General features: G+C 48.9%; 1 pseudogene; it reads left to right on the top strand.

Annotated features, from left to right (window-relative positions):
- Positions 1-22,234, top strand: part of LOC130872270 (small G protein signaling modulator 1-like) — a 92,283-nt pseudogene that overhangs the window by 64,440 nt on the left and 5,609 nt on the right.

Below are 22,234 nucleotides of genomic sequence, written 5' to 3'. Positions count from 1 at the left end.
GCTTAGAGAGAAAAAACGGTTTATCTTGGCTCACAGTTGTAGAGATTTAAATCTGATGGGCCCTGTTGCTCTGTGGGTCTAGGCAGCACAGGACAGCATGGCAGGAGCAAAACAGAGAGGCTTACTATGGGTGGGGCTGAGCCACCATTCCTCCACTGTGACCTAAGACCGACATGGGATTCCAGCTCTTCAAGGCCCCACCAGCTTCCAATAGTGCCTAGCTAGGGACCACATCACTAACACAGGCATTTGGAAGGATGCTCGTTCACACCAGGGTCTCACCACAGAAACAAGACTGCAGGGCTGCAGGCCACACTGGCTTCTCCATTGACCAGACCTTTTGCCTCTCCCAAACAGACTTACCCAGAGCCAGAGCTGCTGCGGCTAATCTACTACGGGGGTGTCCAGCCCGAGATCCGCAGGGCAGTTTGGCCCTTCCTCCTGGGCCACTACCAGTTCGGGATGACGGAGATGGAGAGGAAGGAGGTTGGTCACCTGTGAAGGCAATGAAAGGAGCAGGGTGCTACAGGGCTGGGTACTATGGGGCTGGGTGCTATGGAGTTAGGTGCTGCAGAGTTGGGTGCTGTGGACTTGGGCACTGTGTGCCTGGGCACTGTGCACATAGGCACTGTACAGCTGCACACGGAACCTGGCCAGGTACTCTGCAGCTGGGCACTGTGCACCTGGGTACTGGGCAGATGGACCCTGTGTTCATGGGCAGTGTGCACCTGGGTACTGTGAAGCTGGGTACCGTGAAGTTGGGCACTGTGCACCTGGGTACTGGGCAGATGGGCATTGTGTGCATGGGCAGTGTGCACCTGGGTACCATGGAGCTGGGTACTGCGCAGTTGGGCACTGGGTAGACGGGTATTATGTACATGGGCAGTGTACACCTCGGTACTGTGGAGTTGGGTACCACAGTTGGACACTGTGCACCTGGGTACTGGGCAAATGGGCATTGTGTACATGGGCACTGTATCTGGGTACTGAGCAGATGGGTATTGTGTGCATGGGCACTGTGTATCTGGGTACTGGGCAGGTGGGCATTGTGTGCATGGGCAGTGTGCACCTGGTACTGTGGAGCTGGGTACCACACAGTTGGACACTGTACCCCTGGGTACTGGGCAGATGGGCATTGTGTGTATGAGCCGTGTGGAACTGGGTACTCTGGAGCCCTGCTTGCCTGTTGCAGTGTTGCTGGTGACAGGGGAGAGGCAGGAACATCAGGAAAGAGCTGTGTGGTAGAAACATGATACAAGGGAACTTTCAAATAAATCGACCTCCTATCTTGAGGTCTTACAGACTCCTGCACATTTGTAGGAAGCACTACAGGGACCCACGTGACCTTTACTCAGTTTCCCACATGGTGACCTCCAGCAGAACCGTGATGCTCTTCCTTCCGTGGCTGAGCATCGCTATGTGCAGATGCCACGGCTTCACTCTGAAGCAGTTGATCAGTAGCTAGGCACGGCCATGAATCTCTGTTCACAACTGACTTCCAGTACGGGCTCTGTGTGTTGGAGAATTGCCTGGTGGTAAAATTACTGGGTCGTGTGATGGAGGCATATTCAGTCTTGAAAATGAGAAACTCCAGCAGTGACTGTGCCATCTGTTATTGTCTATGAGTGGTCCTAACCTGATGGATGGGTGGGTGGATGGACAGGAGAGAGTGGAGGAGGTGGACGCATGGATGGGTGGGTGGATGAGTACGTGGATGGGTGGGTGGATGGATGGCAGAATCTTGCTCATCTTGTAATCTATATGCCTGACTTGGTAATAAGTACACAGTGGGTACTTATTTAAAAAAAGTAATGAGGCCGGGCAGTGGTGGCGCACGCCTTTAATCCCAGCACTCGGGAGGCAGAGGCAGGCGGATCTCTGTGAGTTCGAAACCAGCCTGGTCTACAAGAGCTAGTTCCAGGACAGGCTCCAAAACCACAGAGAAACCCTGTCTCGAAAAAAACCAAAAAAAAAAAAAGTAATGAGTAAATGTATTAAGTAATTAATAAACGAATGAGGAAATAGAGAAATCATGCAGTGTGTAAGATTGTGTAAGAGGAGAAATAGGGAAAGGAGGAGCGCCAGAAGGAGAGTGCGGCTGAAGCTCGCATCTGTTGGGTGCTGACTGCACACATGTGGACAGGTCAGAGTCCAGGGAGCTCAGCACCTCACGTGACTTGCACATGTGCCGACAGGTGGATGAACAGATCCATGCCTGCTATGCACAAACCATGTCGGAGTGGCTGGGCTGTGAGGCTATCGTGAGACAGAGGGAGCGGGAGTCCCACGCTGCTGCCCTGGCCAAGTGCTCTTCAGGGGCTAGCCTGGACAGCCATCTTCACCGGATGCTGCACCGGGACTCTACCATCAGTAACAAGGTAAGGACAGCTGGTCTGAGAGACTGCCAGCGTGAGAGGGACAGAGCCTTGGGGCAGCCTTGCCATTAGCTTTTGTGCGGGAGGGATTGGGGAAACTCCAGAATCAGATATAGGTTCAAAGCCCACAAGGAGTCTCTTACCAGTTCCTTACCTTTGGGCTCAGTTCTTGCATACATACAGTAGGAATGGTGGAGGTGTGGGTACAACCCTAAGAAGACAGTATCAGATTCCAGTGTAGCGTCTGCCCTCCATATGTTCAGCTAATGTGTTCTGAACACCTACTATGTACAAGGTCTTTCAAGAATGTTCTGGTAGCTAAGACAGATCTCTGCTCTTACACAGTCCTCAGCTGAACAGCCCAGAGTAGACTGACTGAAGCTGGCTGCATGGCAGAGCCTAGGGTCGGAGTGGGGAGGGTAGGACAGAAAAACTGAACCGTGAGTCCCACTTGTTACTCTGGAAGGACATAAATCCTAGCCAGAAGCTCTCAAGTTTGCTAAAGGTGGGGTGCTCTAATGTGGAGGCTGGAAGGTGGGACCCAGAGGCCAAGGTCATCTCCAAGGAGGCTCCAGGGAGCAGCAGGAGCAGAGGCTCTGGGAGGGAGCTTGTGCTAGCCAGAAGGAATGGAGCCCCTAGTGTGACCTTCCATCTTTGTGTCTCTGGTTCCTATCCGCCTCAGTCCTCCCAGAGCTGCAGCTCAGGCCGCCAGAACCTCCGACTGCAGAGCGATTCCAGCAGCAGCACACAGGTGACTTTCAGAGGCCCTGCCCTTCATGCCCCCCCCCATCCACACCAGCCCTGCCCTTCCTCCTAGGGTTGTAGGGGTTGGATGTTCGTCGTTTACCAGCCACTCACTGCTTGATGTGTTGTGTGTTGGGCTCCCCCCACACACAGGGTTTCCCTGTAGCTTTGGAGCCTGACCTGGAAATCACTCTGTAGACCAGGTTGGCCTCGAACTCACAGAGATCTGCCTGCCTCTGCCTCCCGAGTACACCACCACCACTGGGTCTATCTTGAGCTTTTTATGACTGTATTGGAGTGTGCTCTCTAAGTCACACAAGTGCCTGCAGCCTCCTTGAATCCACAGTGATGGGATGCAGCCTTCGCAGACATCAGCATGCCAGGATCCTAGTTGTTTGTGTAAAATGACAAGTGTGTACACAGGCCAGTGCATCCTTCAGGTCACCATAGAGCAGTGCAGGGTAAAACGACACGGAAATAGCCACCGGGCTGTGTCATTAGGAAGGAAGGACAGGTGCCTGAGCCCGGTTTGTGCAGGTGCAGTGGCTTGCAGGGTATTTTTGCTCAACATTGGTTGAATCTCGGACCCAGCCTCTGTGAATTCGGAGGCTGAACACAAGCCTACTCTCCTGTAAGACGTCACACCTCATGCCTGCACCTCTGTCCTCCCTTGGAGCAGTGCTACAATCACCACTACAATCATCATGTCTCCTGTGTGGCCTTCCAGAACCTTCTGGATGCCTTAACACACACACATACCTAATGTAGAGCAAGAGTTGGTGGTTCTTAAGATCCCACATAAACGCCAGCAGATGTATTGTTCAACAGCTTTTGGCATCACTAGTAAAGCTTACTCCATCTGGAGCCTCATTAAACAGAAAGAAAAGCACAAAGCAGTCTGGAGCCATGTCTCAGTGGTTAAGAGCATGAACTGCTCTTGCCGAGAACCCAAGTTCAATTCCCCACACCTGTATGAGGTGCCTCATAACCCAGGTGTAACCTCAGGAAATCTGGTGCCCTCTTCTGGATTCCAAGGGCACCTGCACTCATGTGGGCATGTACACATAGACACATAAATAAAAAATAAAATAGCTGTTTTTAGTGAAAAGTATAAAAACATGCACAGAATGTCACCTTATGGGTAGAAAAATCTGTGTGTATGTGTGTGTGTGTGTGCATGTTGACCTAGTCTATAAGAGGTCCCAGCACTGCACACAAAAATGCGGAAATAGACCCAGTGAACTGAGGTTGATGGTGGCCACACAGACGATCAGTGTGAGGCTTTGGAACCTGATGTTTTCTGTGATCTTGAGGGTTACAGCTGAGGGACACAGAGAACCACAAATAAACCCAATATTAGATGTCTGTATGGTGAAAAGCAACCTTCTCCCCAAACTGCATGTCCCTATTGACCTCCTGAATTGCCAGCATAATCTCAGCACTTGGGTTGTTGACTTTCATTAAGAAGAGCACACTGCCTTTGTACTGACTGCATGCTTTTCCACTACATGTAAATCCATCCCGAAACACCCCTGTTGTTGGATATTAAGTTGCTACTTTAAACTGAGTTGCCCTGCACACCCTGACCTGCCTATCTGTGTGTCCCGTTCCTCAGGTATTTGAGTCTGTGGATGAAGTGGAACAGACAGAGGTAGAAGGCAGGTCAGAAGAGAAACAACCCAAAGTCCCCAACGGGAACCCGGCAAATGGCACTTGCTCCCCAGACTCTGGGCACCCTTCTTCCCACAACTTCTCGTCCGGCCTCTCCGAGCACTCCGAGCCCAGCCTTAGCACCGAAGACAGTGTCTTGGACGCCCAGCGCAGCCTCCCCGCAGTGTTTCGACCTGGAGATAGCAGCGTAGAAGACGGACAGAGCAGCGAAGCCACCACTTCCCGGGACGAAGCCCCCCGGGAGGAGCTGGCGGTGCAAGATAGTCTTGAGAGTGACCTCCTTGCCAATGAGAGCATGGAGGAGTTCATGTCCATCCCTGGCAGCCTGGACGTGGCCCTGCCTGAGAAGGATGGCGCCATGATAGAGGGCTGGCCGGGCGAGACGGACAAGCACGGCCGGGCTGACAGTGAGGACAACCTCTCTGAGGAGCCGGAGATGGAGAGCCTCTTCCCTGCTCTGGCTTCTCTGGCTGTGACCTCCTCGGCCAACAACGAGGCATCGCCTGTGTCTTCCAGCGGCGTCACCTACTCTGTAAGTCACCGGGTCTTGCCCCTACGAGGGTGAGACTGGTTGCCGTTTGTTTTTTCCCATCACAGAGAGTCATCGTTGCAGCAGGAAGGCCTGCTGAGCTAGGAGCCAGGAAACCTGACTCCGTCCCTTCTCCTGGCTATGGCACAAGTCCCCTGCCATAGCCTCAGCTCCCCAGCTGCATCCTGGAGCCTCCTCAGAGGTGACCTTGACCTCTGGTAGCTAAGGCTAACCTCTGCTTTCACAGACTTTGGCTGAACAGCCTAAAGCAAAGTTCAGAAACAAATCCACTTTCTCCACGATGTCATCAGCTTCACATCCATGCTGTGTAACCAGTTACCCAAGGCCAGCCACTTTGCCAACCAGCACTGGGCCCTACTGGGCCCTACATTTGCCTCCGAGTCTGTGGGCCAGCTGGGAAGCTCTGCCCCAAGCTAGGCTCATTATGACATTGGTAGTCAGGGGTTGGTCTGTGTTTTATCTTCTGGCAGGCTAACCTGGGCTAACCTAGGCAAACGTAGGCTAGTACTCATGGCAAAGGCAGATGCTAAGCAGAGAGACCCGTCATGCCCATGTATCTTTCAAGCCTCTGCTCTGTCTGGCTCACTCATAGCACTGCCATCGCTGGCTGAAGCCAACTGTGTGGCAGAGCCTAGCATTGGAATGGGCAGTGTGGGCAATGGCAGGGGGGTCACAGTGTGGGAGAAAGTGAAGTACTGAGCCATGAGTCCCACCTGTTTCTCTGGATGGACACACATCTCTAGTGTGGAAACAGAGGCGGGTGGGCCCCAAAGGGCCCCAGTACCTTCTCTCCTATGGCTCTTTTCTTCCTCAGTTTACAACTGTGTTTTGTTGGAGTACATGCCACAGTGACTTCCATATGCTTCTTCATCCTATCCAATGTCACAGGCTGCAGGGCTGGGACCCTGCCTATTCTGTGATGTTCCTTTTTTTTTTATTTATTTATTATGTATACAATATTCTGTCTGTGTGTATGCCTGAAGGCCAGAAGAGGGCTCCAGACCTCTTTACAGATGGTTGTGAGCCACCATGTGGTTGCTGGGAATTGAACTCAGGACCTTTGGAAGAGCAGGCAATGCTCTTAACCACTGAGCCATCTCTCCAGCCCCTCTGTGACGTTCCTTCTTTGTGGTTTTGGAATCAGGTCTGTGGACCTTGGCATGTGTGTGATGGCATGTGCAAACACCAGGGATACCCTCAGGAGCAGACCCTCAGGAGCAGGTCTTCAGGGGCCTTCCTTTTTGTTAAGTGTCTCTCCCTGGGCTGTCATTCATCAATTCTGCAGGCCTAGCTGGCCAGCAAGCCTCAGGGATCCTCCTGGCTCCCCCTCCTCAGCTCTGTAAGAGCAAGCATGTGTCCCCATGCCTGGCTTTCTACATGGGTGTTAGAGGTCTGAACATGGGTTCTCATACTTGCCAGACAAGTCCTTTACTGACTGAGCCATCTCCTCAGCTGCTGAAGAATCTCTTAGGAAGATGCCCTCATGCATGTTCATCCTGAGTAATGTTCCTTCCCTCATCCTGACATCTATCCCTTTACTGAGTGCAGGGCCACATGGCTGCCATGTTTGCACAGATTATACGTGGAAGTTTCTGTCCCTAAGAAACACATAGAGGCTTATATTGATTATAAACTGTTTGACCTATTAGCTCAAGCCTATTATTATCTAGCTCTTACAACTTAAATTAAGTCACAATTCTTGTCTAGGTTTAGCCATGTGGCTTGGTATTTTCTCACTAAGGCATTCTCATCTTGCTTCCTCTGGTTCTGGCTGGTGACCGCATCTCTTGCCTTTCCTCTTCCCAGAATTCTCTTAGTCTGGTTACACCACCTAAACTTCCTGCCTGACTACTGGCCAATCAGCATTTTATAAAACCAATATGATTGACAAATCTTTACAGGGTACAAGAGCATTATCCCACGTCAGTTCCTCTTTTTGTTCTTTTCAAAACAAGACCCTGAATCTAATCACCTTTGTTTAGCATTTTTCCTAACCATTGTCCATAACAATTTGTAACCAACACATTAAACAAAGACAAACATTCATAATCCATTTTAGGGAGTGTGGGCATAGTTTTCTAGGCTAATTCCTACTAATTTTGGGGCACTGACAATCTCATGGGACCTAAAGAAAATTTAGGATTATGATTAGGACCTGACTGGAATATTCTGTAAGGCTGGGTCATCTCAGCTAGCAGTGTCAAGGCTGTTCTTCTTGATATAAAACTCAGAGGAAACTGCAGCAGAGGTGCTTGAAACATTGGGTCGTCTGGATCATCTGTTCCCATTGGAGATTTCTCAGGGAGTCTTCCCTGATCAAACCTGATTTTTTAAAACTCAGAATGAATCCACAGCCTCTTATTTCCTGTGGAAATAAAAGCAGAACCTCTTCTTCAAAGTAACATGTCTTTTAACTTTAATTTTGAACTCAAGGTATTTTTAAAATATATAGGTTGGATTGATTCAACAGCACTAATAATCAAATGTCTTTTAGCAGCTGTTGTTCCTTCCTTGGCAGTCAAACAATTCAAAGACAACACAATAACATACAGTATCTAGATTCTCTGTGTATTTTCATCATTATGTGGCTTTTTTTTACTCTATATCTTTTATTTTTATTTTTAATTTTTGATTTTTTTTTTCAGACAAAGTTTCTATGTGTATCTTTGACTGTCTTGGAACTCACTCTGTAGACTAGTCTGGCCTCAAGCTCACAGAGATCTGACTGCCTCTGCCTCCCAAGTGCTAGGATTAAAGGCATGGTCCACAACACCCAACTACCCTATTTCTTTTTTTTTTAAGGACTTTCTCTATCTTTTTTTCTCTCCCAAATCTACATATAATTTTTAAAGTACTATAAACCCGTTTAGAGAGTTTTATTTTGTCTGAATCTGTCTTTACTGTATCTCTCTATCTTTTTCTGACTACATAAGTCTTTACTCTGCTAAGTGATATGGATAGGATTAAAGCTGTGTCTTTGGTGGCTGGTTCCATCCCATTCCTTAGCTTTTTGAGAGTCTAGTTTCATGGCAGATGTACTGCAGGATCCAGATTTATTGTCATGACTCTGTGGAGTTTCTAGGTCCATGCCATCACCAAGAAGCCTGATGCCGACTGCTCATAAACACCACTTAAATGTTTGATGGCAGAGCCTCTTGAAAGAGCTGTGAGGTTTTTGCTGCTAATGCTTAGTCAGAAAGTCTCTCCTAAAGGAGCTGCACCTATGCTTGCCACCAGCAAACAGAGCCTGTTGGAGAAAAGATGGTTACCTATAATTAACACTTAACTCTGTTCTTGTCTATCTAGAATCCTTTTTTAAAAAGCTTTCTCAGTTTTTATGTGAAAATTCTTGCCAAACGTATGGGCACCATTAGTAGGCAGAAGGTTTTGTCCCACCTGGTCCTGTAGCCGTTCTGTCCCAAAGATACACACAGAGACTTATACTAATTATAAACTGTTTGTCCTATTAGCTCGGGCTTATTACTAACTAGCTCTTACAACTTAAAGTAACCCATAATTCTTATCTATATTTAGTCATATGGCTTGGTACCTTTTCGCAATGAGGCATTCTCATCCTGCATCCTCTATGTCTGACTGGCAACTGTACCTCTGCCTTTCCTCTTCCCAGAATTCTCCTAGTCTGGTTGCTCTACCTATACTTCCTGCCTGACTACTGGCCAATCGGCATTTTATTAAACCAATATGAGTGACAGATCTTTACCGTGTACAAGAGCCTTATCCACACAACAGATGGTCCCTGGTGTGTGATGGTTCAGTTTATGGTTTTCAACTTCACAGTGGTGAAGAATGTATTCTGTCGGAAGCAGACTTTAAGTTGGCATTCAGATCTTTCCCTGCACTAGTGTATGCAGTATGATTTCTCCCCGCAGGGTGGGGCAGTGGCTACAGCTCCCCTGGCCACTCAATCTCGAGGGACCCTCTGACTCTCTGGCATACTCTGTCATCAGCTGGATGCTCATAGGTTAGGTTCGGGCCACACAGTTTTTAACTTTTACTGTATTTCAACTGCAACTGAGTTTATCCTCTGTAACCCCATCCCAAGGAGAGGAGTACCTGCCCTTCGAAGACTCCGCCCCACTCCTTCCAAGTCTATCCTTATTGTCAGGAAGCCTGTCTAACAGCCATGCATTTAAAGAGGGGTTTTCCCTCTTTCCAAATATTCTCTGTTAGGGGATAGGGTCATACCTCAGCCAGTAAATTCTGCAGATTCCACACCAAGAGATCACATCAAATCATCATCATCATCAAAGCACAGTAGACCAGGCACAGTGGCATACAACTTTTATCCCTGTTGGGGGAGGCTGCTCATCCATTCTAGGCTGCTCATCCCAAAAATAATCACACAGAAACTATAGAAAAAATACAAACAGTATTTGCAATATTGTTTGGCCAATAGCTTAAACATATTGCTAGCTAGCTCTTGTATCCTAAACTAACCCATTTCTATTAATCTGTGTATCATCACATCACTGTGGCTTACTGGGTAAAGTTCCGTCCCCAGCATCTGTCTCCCATGGGGCTACATAGCATCTCCTGATTCTGCCTACTCTCTCTCCTCTCTCTCTCTCCATATATATATATAAAATCTTCCAGCATGGCTATATTCTGTTAAGCCATTGGCTGAAAGCAGCTTCTTTATTAACCAATAAAAGCAATACATATACAAAAGGACTTCCCACACCATATCCCAACACCTGAGAGGCAGAGACAGGCCTCTCTGAGTTAGAGGCCAGCCTGGTCACAGAGTGAGTTCCAGTACAGCCTGGTCTACACATACTCCATCTTAGAACAAACAGTAACAAAATCAATGAACAAGTAAAAACCAGGATGGATTATGTAGCTCAGTGGCAGAGCACTTACCTACCCTGCACAGAACACTGGGTTAGATCCCCAGTAACACACACACTCATACCACACATACACAGTCACACAGACACACACACACGGGACAAATGCACATGCATCCAAGCACACATAGACATACACAGAGATACAGAGACACATATAAGTGCACACTCACACACAGGTATACACATACAGACACACACGCACACAGTTACACAGACACACACTCAGTCACACAGACACACACATACAGACAAATGCACATGCATACAAACACACATAGACATACACAGAGATACAGACACACATATAAGGGCACATTCACACACAGACATGCACATACAGACACACACACACACATATGCACACAGATGCACAGAAACACACAGACACACAATGTACCTGTGTGTATAAGGGGTCTCTCTTTGTCACTGTGAGCCACTCTTTCTGGCGCAAGTCTCCCTTTCTTCCCAGTCAGGGTTTGTTGGGCTTGTGACTCAGTTGGTCCTGGAGTGTCACACTTGTTCAATACACTGCTCTTGCTGCTTCGACATTTCTTCTCTCCTCCTGCATCTCTGGCTGGATCTTTGTCAGGACACCTCCCATGCCCTTCTCACTTTCCTCTTAACAGTCACCTTCCCCTGGGTCTCCAGCTCCTGGCTCTCTCTTCAGCGATGTCTGCTGCTGGAGCTGGGAGTGCAGCTCATGACCTGCCTGGCCGGATCTAGGGTTTGATCTTCAGTGCAACCAAACCTGTCTGTTTTCAATCTGTGTGCCTAGTGTGAGCCGGATGTCTTTCTCACGTGACTTATTATTTTCTCCTGTGTGCTGTGAGATCCCTGCTGGACTCTAAGAATCTGGCTCCTGTCCCTACTCTGTTTTCGTTTCCTTGTTTCTCAGACAGAGGCTCATGATGCAGCCTGGGCTGGCCTTGAGTTCACTATGTAACCCAACTTCTAACTTACAGCAATTCTCCTACCTCAGGCTCCTGAGGACTGAGGTGGCAGCTTTGTGCCGCTTTTAAATGTATTAAATATATTTGTTTACTGTTATGTTCTGATGCACTATGTGTGTGAACATATGTGTTCTTGTGGAAGAACACACGTCTGCCTGCAGTCCCAGCACTCTAGGTGTTGAGGCAGGAGGAGTTCCAGACCAGCCTGGGCTACATCATGAGACCTGGTTGCAAAAGAATACTTTTACATCATGCAAAGTGAAAATAACTTTCCCAGGAAACAAAGAAAGTCAACTCTGGAGTGAACTGTTGGGAGGTGAGGGCTGGAAGTAGTTCTTGGGGTCAGTGCCCCCTTCGTTCCTCTCCCGCCCACAGCCGGAGCTACTGGACCTGTACACAGTGAACCTCCACCGCATTGAGAAAGACGTGCAGAGGTGTGACCGCAGCTACTGGTACTTCACAGCCGCCAACCTGGAGAAGCTGAGGAACATCATGTGCAGGTGGCTGCGGTTGGGGGAGTGGGAGGGGCAGTGCGGGAGCAGGGAGGGGGAGATTGGGGGGATGGGAGACATGTGGGGTGGGGTGGGAAAGTGGGGGCTGTAGGAAATCTAGCTGCAGCTTTGGTCCCTGTTGCTGCTACCACTCTGATATGAAGTTTTATTTTATTCATAGTACCAGTAATAATATAGGACAAACTGAAGGTCAGAAGTAGAGAGAACAGAGGCATGCGTGCCCCTTAGTGCTTAGCTCCCTCTACACACACACACACACACACACACACACACACACACACACACACGGTCCAGGATCCCCTGCCTGAGGAATGGTGCTGCCCACAGTGGGCTGTGGCATCCTAGACCTATTAACATGGAACCAAGACGGTTTCCCAGCGGCCACCACCATGATGTAGACTAGCCTTTACTCCCTTCCCAACATGACCCTTAGCACTAACTGTCACCCAACTGTGGGCATGTCCGTTGCTTCTCTGTGCCTCAGTCTCCTTGCCCAAGAAACACAATCTTGATGAGACCCACTTGACATGATCGCTTTAAGGTTTAAAGATTCTAGGTGCATACAGGGCAGAGGATGTTGTGGCCCAGTGGGTCAAAACTGGTTATTCATAGTGACTGATCCAAATTCCTGGCAGACACAGAGGGAATCAGTAGGGCAAATCCCTAGAGACTTTAGTGAGTCACGTATTTGTGCAGAGTGAAGAATTCCTCCCGGTAGCCAGAGAAGAAGCACTTGAAAGGGATGTGTGGATCTGGGGGGAGGAGATGAAGGTACTCTGCTCATGCACCCACGACAGCGCCCCTGGGTGGTAGTACTTGTGGAGTGTCCTGTGCTCTGTGATGCCCTCTTGGGCAGGGTTGCCCTGATGGCTGCACCTAGAATGTGTGGGACACTGAAGGTGGGCATCGGACTGAGGGATGGAGGACCAGACGGAAGAAAGGAGCAAGGAGAGTTTGGAAGAAGCAGGCTGGGAGGGGGCGGGACATGTGAGGTGTAGGCTGTGGCACCCTCATTGTGCCCAGTTTCTTCTGCAGCTACATCTGGCAACACATTGAGATTGGCTACGTCCAGGGCATGTGTGACCTTCTGGCCCCACTGCTGGTCATCCTGGATGATGGTGAGTGTTTCCCCTGCTCTGTGGGAGTGGAAGGGCCAGCCTTACTTATGTCTCTATGGACTGGGTCAGGACATTTGCACAGCCTGGTGAACTCATCCCAAACCCAGTACTATGAGACATCCTCGTCCCACAGTGCACTGTGCTGAGGTCCACCTGGCTGTAGTGAGCCTCTGACCTGGTCCAGATGGTGCCCCTCGTATAAACTCTACCAGAGCCTCTGACCTGGTCCAGATGGTGCCCCTCGTATAAACTCTACCAGAGCCTCTGACCTGGTCCAGATGGTGCCCTTCGTATAAACTCTACCAGAACCTCTGATCTAATCCAGATGGTGCCCCTCATATAAACTCTACCAAACAGTGTAAGATTGAAGGGTAGCTCTTCACAAGCTCTCCTCCCCTGCCCCCCACAAAATAATTAACAAATTCAATCCAACAACATATAAAGAATTAGACAATGTGACCAATTGGGGTTTGTCCCAGATCTGCAAAGACAGTTTAATATCTGAGCATCAATCAATATAATCAGTATAACATAATATAATACAATTAATATAATATAATATAATGCAATCAATATAATGCATCACCTGAATGTAGACACCAGTTGCACGATCATTTCCCAGCCGCCCAGACATAAATAATCACACAAAAACTTTATTAATTACAACACTGGCCAATGACTTGGTTATTTCTAGCTAGCTTTTACATCTTAAATTAGCCCATCTCTATTAATCTGTGTATCACCACGAGAATGTGACCTACTGGTAAGGTTCCGATGTCTTTCTCCTTTGGCAGCTACATGGCGTCTCCCTTACTCTGCCTTCTTTCCTCCTCTACCTCTGCTTGGATTTCCTGCCCTTCTATATTCTGTCCTGCTGTAGGCTGAAGAAGCTTCTTTATTAGCCAGTGGTAGTAAAATATATTCACAGCATGCAGAAGGGAATCCCACATCACCTGACTCTAAAAGACAGGCAGGGTGTGGTAGCCATGCCTGTGGTCCCAGCTCTCCAGAGGACGAGAGGTTCAAAGTCATCCTTGACCAAGGTGAAGTTAAGGCAAACACGGGCTACATGAGGTCCTGTCTCAAAATATTAAAAGAGGCAGGGAGAAGAACCGGAAAGGAATTAAAATCATCCTTGGTGTGTCCTGGTTCTGGATGATTTGACTTTAGGATGAAAATCCAAAGACTTAAGAAACAGCAAGTGAGTCTGTCAGGGCTGGGGAACGCAAGCATAGTCTTGTATTTCTACACAGCTGAGCTGAGCAATGCTAAGGTGAAATTAAGATGATGAGCCCATGTGTCATGTCTCCTAACGAAAGAAGTGTTTTCACTACCTTTAAAGGTGTGGCTTATCCACCGAATACCACAAACATTGTCAGTTAGAGGAGAGGAAGCAGAAAGGGGAGCACATCTCCCGTTGCAGCTGAAAGGCTTGGTGCTGGTGAGGAACATTGTCCTCTGTACTATGTGCGGACTCAGGAAAGCCCTGTCAGAATCCCCGGCTGTGGCAGCAGGATGACTTGGGGGGTAAAGGCATTGATGACCTGAGTTTGACCTCTGGGACTCACGTGGTGAAAGGAGGGAATTGACTGCCACAAGTTGTATACGCGCGTGCGCGCACACACACACGCACACACACAAAGAGAGAGAGAGAGAGAGAGAGAGAGAGAGGCCGCTTTGGTGCCTTCACCAGGGCCTGCATGTTGATTCTGGGCTGCAACTGAGTCCTGAAAGAAGGGTTCGCCATTGACACTCAGCTAACTAACTGTACAACTCACACAAGCTCAGTCATGTCAAGTTAGCAGCTGCTGCAGTGACGGGAAACACACATACAAAAGATGGAAGACCTGCCTCACTCGCCCCACACAAGAAGCACACTTGAACTTGACCCCAGAAAGAACCAAAATGGCAACACTCTTCACTCTTAGAAGAAGGCTTTCAGGTGAATGCTGGTCACTTTGCTGGGATGGTCGATGTTGTGAAATCTTACAGTAACTCAGCAAGCAAAAACTGGTCCTCTGGGGCTAAGACTGGCAGCCAAACTTGGTAAGCTAAGCAGTCTCCCAGATGGTCCTGGTTTGGAAGGCATGAAGGAATCAGAACAGTGGAGGTCTGGTGCTGTGAGAGACGGTAGTCAGCAATGTGTCAGGGTGACTGTAATCGTGACAAGTAGTCCAGGCAATACAGACCAGGGTGACGGGCCGCCAGACTATGAAGACATCTACTGCTCACAGTTTCTGCCGATTCCTTTTTTTTTTATATATACATATATATTTATTTATTTGTTATGTATACAATATTCTATCTGTGTGTATGCCTGCAGGCCAGAAGAGGGCACCAGATCCCATTACAGATGGTTGTGAGCCACCATGTGGTTGCTGGGAATTGAACTCAGGACCTTTAGAAGAGCAGGCAATGCTCTTAACCACTGAGACATCTCTCCAGTCCCCCTGCCGATTCCTTTTAAACCTGAGTGGGATCCAGTGTCTTTGAGGAGCTTCCAATAGTGTTATCTCCCCCAAGGTTACTAAGGGAAACTAGAAAAACTACCATTTTCAAATAAGATTTTCAAATGCAGTCCAGTATGCCAAGTTTCTACAGAATTTCTCAGAGGCTTTGCTTTCTTTTTTCAATTTTTGAGGTTTTGTTTATTTTTATTTGCTGTATGGGTGTTTTGCCTGATTATGTATTTGTGTACCACGTGCCTACAGTGGAGGTCAGAAAAAGGTGACAGATCCCTTGGAACTGAATTACAGATGATTGTGAACTGCCATGTGAGTGCTGGGAATCAAACCCAGGTCCTCTAGAAGAACAGCCAGTGCTCTTAACCACTGACCCCTACTTTCTTAATATATGTAAATAGATATTCTAGGCAGCATTTGCTGAAGGAGTTTGTCCCTTCTTTCCATAACATCAACCAAAGCTCTTGCTATGTTGACAGTTACTTTTTAAAAAAATAATTTATTTTTATTTTATGTACAGTGGTGTTTTGCCTGCATGTAAATCTCTGTGAGGGCATCAGATCCCCTGGAACTGCAGTTACAGACAGTTGTGAGCTGCCATGTGAGTGCTGGGAATTGAACCCGGGTCCTTTGGGAGAGCAGACAGTGCTTTTAGCCACTTAGCGGTCTCCCCAGCCCCCAGCAGTTGCTCTTGAATACAGTTACTTCCAGAGTTAAGAATTCCATGAATCAGTAGAATTCTGAAGGAAAGAACTATGGAGACCAGCAAAGCAGCATGGGCTTTGTGTCCCAACCAATGGAGAGCTTTCACGAGTGTTTATGTCTGAGAGAGGCTGTTCCTCCCAGTGTCTCTGAAGCAAGACCTGTGACACGCTAAAGGTTGCTGAGCATCCAAGGGCATGGCCTCCACTGAGTCCTTCCCGCCCATCTGTTTCTCGTGTGATCATGGCCTCTGCTCTGGGCTTTCCACTGTCTCTCAGGAGCCCCAGTGCCTGAGGCAGTGGTCTGGCTAAGGCTTTGTCCTGCTCTGTCCCCAGAGGCCCTGGCCTTCAGCTGCTTCACGGAGCTCATGAAGAGGATGAACCAAAACTTCCCCCACGGAGGTGCCATGGACACGCACTTTGCCAACATGAGGTCCCTGATCCAGGTAGGACCCTGAGGCTTCCTGCTCTGACTTTAAGGGAGACAGGGAGTATTGCAAATGACTTAAGGGTCAGCAGTTTGCAGGCCAAGGGCATGCGCAGCTGGTAGAGTGCTTGCACCCATAAACACCTAGATCATTGTATGATTCCTTGAGCCTTTTTCAGGCATCCTGACTTTGATTTTATCCCCCTTCTGTATTAATCTGTCTCCCTCCCCCTCCCTAACTGGAGGCCTCCATCTTCCCCATCCCCCTCCAGATCACTTGTCCCCATTATCCCCTCTCTGCGGCTCCCTGGCCTCCCTATTCCTTTCTAACTTTCCTGTTCTGCAGGCACTGGAGGCTGTGGACTGGAGTCTGAAGATTTGCAGCTCAGAGAGTCAGATGAGAGCTAACACACCGAGTTTGTCTTTCTGAGTCTGGGTTATCTCGCTCAATATGATCTTTTCTAGTTCCATTTATTTACCTTCAAAACACATGGTTTTCTTCTTCTTTAGAGCTAAATACTATTCTTCTGTGTATAGTACCATATTGTCATCTCCCGTTTGCCGGTTGAAGGACATGTATGGTGTTTCCATTTTGTTGCTATTGTGGATAGAGCAGCCCAAACTATGGAGCAGGACGCTGAGTGCTTCAAGCACATGCCAAGGAGTGCTACAGCTGGGTCAGAAGTTAGGTTTCCTTTTAGGCTTTTGCGCGTTCTCCACACTGGTTTCCACAGTGGCTGCTCCAGTTTGCACCTCCAGCAGTGAGTGAGTTCCTCTCCACCCTGTCCAGCATTTGTTGTTGGTTGTTCTGCCGATCTTGGCCATTCTGACTGGGTGTGATGTGAAATCTCAAAGTTTTTGTTGGTATGCATTTCCCTAGCTGCCAATCAGACTCTACAAGAGGCAGGCCCGACGGCAGTTTCAGGCAGAACCCTGCAGGGGAATCTACGCAGACTGGAGCTCTGAATGCCCTCCAGCCCAAGGTGGCTCTTGCTGCTGCTTTGGTGGGAGTCAAAAAAAGCTACTAAATGTTTTGGATACAAAAGGTTGAAGAAACAGGATGGATCAGGGTTGATTGCTGCCAAACCCAGAGACTATAGTTTGATTGGTTGAATTCACAAAGTACAAGGAGAGAATTGACACGTTGTTCTCTGATCTACACACACACACACACACACACACAAGAGAGAGAGAGAGAGAGAGAGAGAGAGAGAGAGAGAGTATGCTCGCTAGAGATGTGGCTCAGCACAAGAAAAAGGACCAGAGTTCAGATCCCCACACCCTTGTAAAAACCAAGCATGGTGGTATGCCTTTGTAAGCCCAGTGCTGGGGAGGCGGGGGCAGAGTTGTAGCATTCTGCATTCCCACCGGCCATGCGTGAGGGTTCTGTTCACTCTGAATTCTTGCCGACATTTGCTACTGTCTGTCACTTTGGGTGTGAGCTTGTCTCGTTGCTCTAACTTGCTTCCCCTGATTTGAGGCCTGGCTATTGTAAGTCCTCTTTGGAGAGGTCTACACCCTTGTGCTCACTGGGAGCCGCCTGGAGTGCAGGGTGAGCGCACAGCCAGAGGATTCCGCTGTGCCCAGCTCTTTCCAGGGGGCTGACCGCCTGCCCTCCTTCCATCAGATCCTAGACTCAGAGCTCTTCGAGCTGATGCATCAGAATGGGGACTACACTCACTTCTACTTCTGCTACCGCTGGTTCCTGCTGGATTTCAAACGAGGTACAGACTGCCGCCTGGGGACTTGTCCCCAGAATTTCTGGGGTGGTAATGATGGGGAAGTGGAGGCTGAAGAGGACACGGGAATGAGGGGCACGGGGGCAAAGGTGACAGAGGAGGACACGGGAGTGAGGGGCACGGGGGCAAAGGTGACAGAGGAGGACACGGGAGTGAGGGGCACGGGGGCAAAGGTGACAGAGGAGGACACGGGAGTGAAGGGCACTGGGGCAAAGGTGACAGAGGAGGACACGGGAGTGAAGGGCACTGAGGCAAAGGTGGCAGAAGAGAGAACATTTACTCAGACCTGTCCTTATCGCAAAATGACTATGCAATAGGAATCATAATATCCCTATTTCAGTGCCTTGGGAGACAGCTCAGCCAATAAAGTGTCTGTACAAGCATGAGGTCCTGAGTTTGGATCCCAGCACCCACATAAAATCCTAGGTGTGGGGCCTAGCGAGGTGGTAAAGGTGCTTTCCACCAAGATGGAGGACTTGAGTTTGATCATTGGAACCCATTTGGTTAAAAGAGAGAACCTATTCCCACAAGCTTCCTCTGGCCTCCACACATGTGCACCATGACTTTAATTAATAATCCAATTATTATTAATTTTATTTTTAATTATTTATAATTATTTTTTTTCTTTTTTTTTTATTGAAAAAAAATTTTCCGCCTCCTCCCTGCCTCCCATTTCCCTCCCCCTCCTCCCGCCCCTCTCCCCCTCCCCCCACTCCTCTTCTCCTCCCTCTCCAGTCCCAGGAGCAGTCAGGGTTCCCTGCCCTGTGGAAAGTCCAAGGTCCTCCCCCCTCCATCCAGATCTAGGAAGTTGAACATCCAAACTGTCTAGGCTCCCACAAAGCCAGAATCTGAAGTAGGATCAAAACCCCGTGCCATTGTCCTTGGCCTCTCGTCAGCTCTCATTGTCCGCCATGTTCAGAGAGTCCGGTTTTATCCCATGCTTTTTCAGTCACAGTCCAGCTGGCCTTGGTGAGCTCCCAATAGATCAGCCCCACTGTCTCAGTGGGTGTGTGCACCCCTCGTGGTCCTGACTTCGTTGTACATGTTCTCCCTCCTTCTGCTCCTCATTAGGACCTTGGGAGCTCAGTCCGGTGCTCCAGTGTGGGTCTCTGTCCCTATCTCCATCCATCGCTAGATGAAGGTTCTATGGTGATATGCAAGATATTCATCAGTATGGCTATAGGATAGGTTCATTTCAGGTTCCCTATCCTCAGGTGCCCAAGTTTATAATTATTAAACAAATTAATTATCACTAATTTAGTTAATACTTTAAGAAGTTTAGAAGGCCAAGTGCAACCATGTATGTTACATGTCTGTGAGTCAGTGATGGGAAGGCAGATGCAAGCTGGCCACCAGCCCAGCCAAACTGGTGAGCTCTGGGCTCTGTGAGGCCACCCAACCCAGCTAAATCAATGAACTCTGGGTTTCCTGAGGGGGAAGTCGATAGAGGACATTGGCATCAATATCGGGCCTCCATGGGCATGCACACACGTGTACATGAACACATATACGCCAAGATTTCTGTTTCACGGATGAGGAAACTTATGAGTAATAGGGGAGCCAGGGCCCAAACTTGGTTCCACCATCTCTGGGGCGAGTCCCTCCCATCTGCCTTCCTGCTTAGCCGAGATCAAGAGCTCTTCAGTTGATGGGACATCAAGCGTGTTTCCTGGTGGACTTAGCAGGAGTGTCGCCTCGGGATGCGGGATGCGCGCTGTCGTGCAAACCTCTATCGTGCAAACCTGCAGTGAGATGAGGAGCACTTGATTTGCATGGTGGTGTCAGCCATCTGCCCCACGCTGTGCAGTATCACTGACCGGTTCATCTCTGGTCCTTTACTGTGAGCAGCAGGCCCCAGGCAAGGTTAAGGTGTGGAGAGCCTGGAACTGGACAGCACCAGCCCACAGCCCTTGGCTGGGTAGTGAGGGCTTGAGACCCAGTGCCAGCCTTTTAGATTTGGTAGCCTTGCTCTCAAGGCAGAGGTTCTCAACGTGTGGGTTGCAACCCTTTTGGGATCTACTGACCCTTTCACAGGGGTGGCCTAAAACCATCTGAAAACACAGATTTCCAATGGTTTTAGGAACTGAAGAAGCAATCTCAGTCTTGGCGCTGATGTTGGCTTTTTGCACATACTGTTGAAAAATTTAGCAATGTAGTTCACTGCTGTTCTAATAAGACTGTTACCCATGCTACACCATGCTTCAAGATAAAATTTCATTTATTTGTAGTTAGAAATAAATATTTCATAATATATAATTGCATATTGTTTTTTGTGATTAATCTCTATGCTTTAATTATGTTCAATTTGTAACAGTGAAAACACATCCTGCCTATCAGGTATTTATGTTACAATTGATAACAGTAACAGAATTGCAGTTGTGAAGTCACAATGAAAATAATTTTATGGATGGGGTCACCACAACATGAGGAGCTGTGTTAGAGGGTCGCAGCATCAGGAAGGTTGAGAACCACCGTCTTCAGGGCTCTTCCATCCCCTTGATAGGCTGAGGCAAGCAACCAGCTTGCCTCTCACTGAGCGCCACCTGTGAATGCTGCTGAAGAGAGAGGAAGGGCGGTAGTAGAGGGCAGGCAGGGACAGGCCCATGCCAATCAAACCCGCACATGCTCAGATTCTTCACACGGGCTCCTTAGCCGTCAGGGTCTGGGTCTCCTGCCGTCTAGCCCGAGTTCTGCCTGCTGCTGCAGGGTGTGAGCACAGGGCTGCTCTGGGACTGTCACCTAGAGAAGCTGGGTGCTTGCAGGGAGGACTAGGGAGGGCTCACCTTGCACTCTGTTCTGGAGCAGCGCCTATGCGCGTGTGTGTTGTGTCCCGCAGAGCTGGTCTATGATGACGTCTTCTCCGTGTGGGAGACTATTTGGGCCGCTAAGCACGTGTCCTCTGCCCACTATGTCCTGTTCATCGCGCTGGCACTGGTAGAGGTCTACCGAGATATCATCCTGGAGAACAACATGGACTTCACAGACATCATCAAGTTCTTCAATGGTACCAAGGGGCGGGGCTGGGGGCGGGGCTCCAGGTGCCAGCAGCTTGACAGGCCCCAGTCATTTCCCTGCCTCCACTCTTCTGCTTGCACAGCAAGTTCCCTTACCCACTGAGTGTCTCCTCAGTCCTCTGTTCACCCGCTGGGATCTCAGCATGCTCCAGGTGGTTTTCTCCAGGCTGAGGCTTGGAAGCAGCACCTGGCTCCACCACTGGCCAGCTGTGCCCCGTGACAGGGTCCTGCCCTCCCTCTGAACATCTCCTTCATCTGTGAAATATCAGGGTCTGCCCCACAGAGTTCGTGGGTGGGGAAGGTGGGAGTGGCAAGGAGTAGGTGCTTAGAGTCTGGTCCCAGCAGGTCACTGGGTGTGGCCTTGTCTAAATGACGTCATGTTCTGGACCTCAGTTCTTCAGGGAAAGAAAATGCTGCAAACATCTCCTCCCTCAAGGGAAGTCCAGAGAGTTAATGATGAGACATGAAAAGGTCCTCACAGGTACCGTGAGGGCCCAATGAGCAAGGCAATTACTAGAATTATTGCCACCTAAACAATAATTAAATGCTGAAAACAATGATAGAGCTGGTTTGCAGCTCCATCATAGAGCACTGACAAACACCAGGTCCTGGGCCCCATCCCTCACTTCTCACCCCAAAGCTTAAAGAAGGTTCTAGAAAAGGAGAAAGCCACCTCGGGAACATGACTAAGTTTCTCTCAAGCCAGTTTTCCCTTTTGGAATGATTTTGGCTTTGAGCCGTGTAGTAGAATTTTATGTTTAGGACTGTTTGGTTTACTGGGAATTACAAAGATGGTGCCCAGCGGTGGAGTCATTTCCTAGTTCCCTTCACTTCCGGTGCTGCTTTATGTGTTTCTGGGATGTTTGACACCAAAACTAAGAAATTACCATTGGCAAACTTCATGAGTTTCACCTACACCAGAAACCAGCCAGGAAACCAAAAGAGATTCGGTGCTGTCACCGAACAAACAAACAAACAAAAGCCGTCTCCGGGCTGGGGTGTGACTCGGTTGACTGAGTGCCTGCACAGGTGTGTGAGGTCTAGTCCACTACACCCAGATGAACCAGGTGTGGCAGTCTATGCCTGCGATTCTCACCCTG

Source organism: Chionomys nivalis, chromosome 3 (assembly GCF_950005125.1).
Source record: "Chionomys nivalis chromosome 3, mChiNiv1.1, whole genome shotgun sequence".
Lineage (NCBI taxonomy): Eukaryota > Metazoa > Chordata > Mammalia > Rodentia > Cricetidae > Chionomys > Chionomys nivalis.
This window is presented reverse-complemented; position numbering and strand designations above follow the sequence as displayed.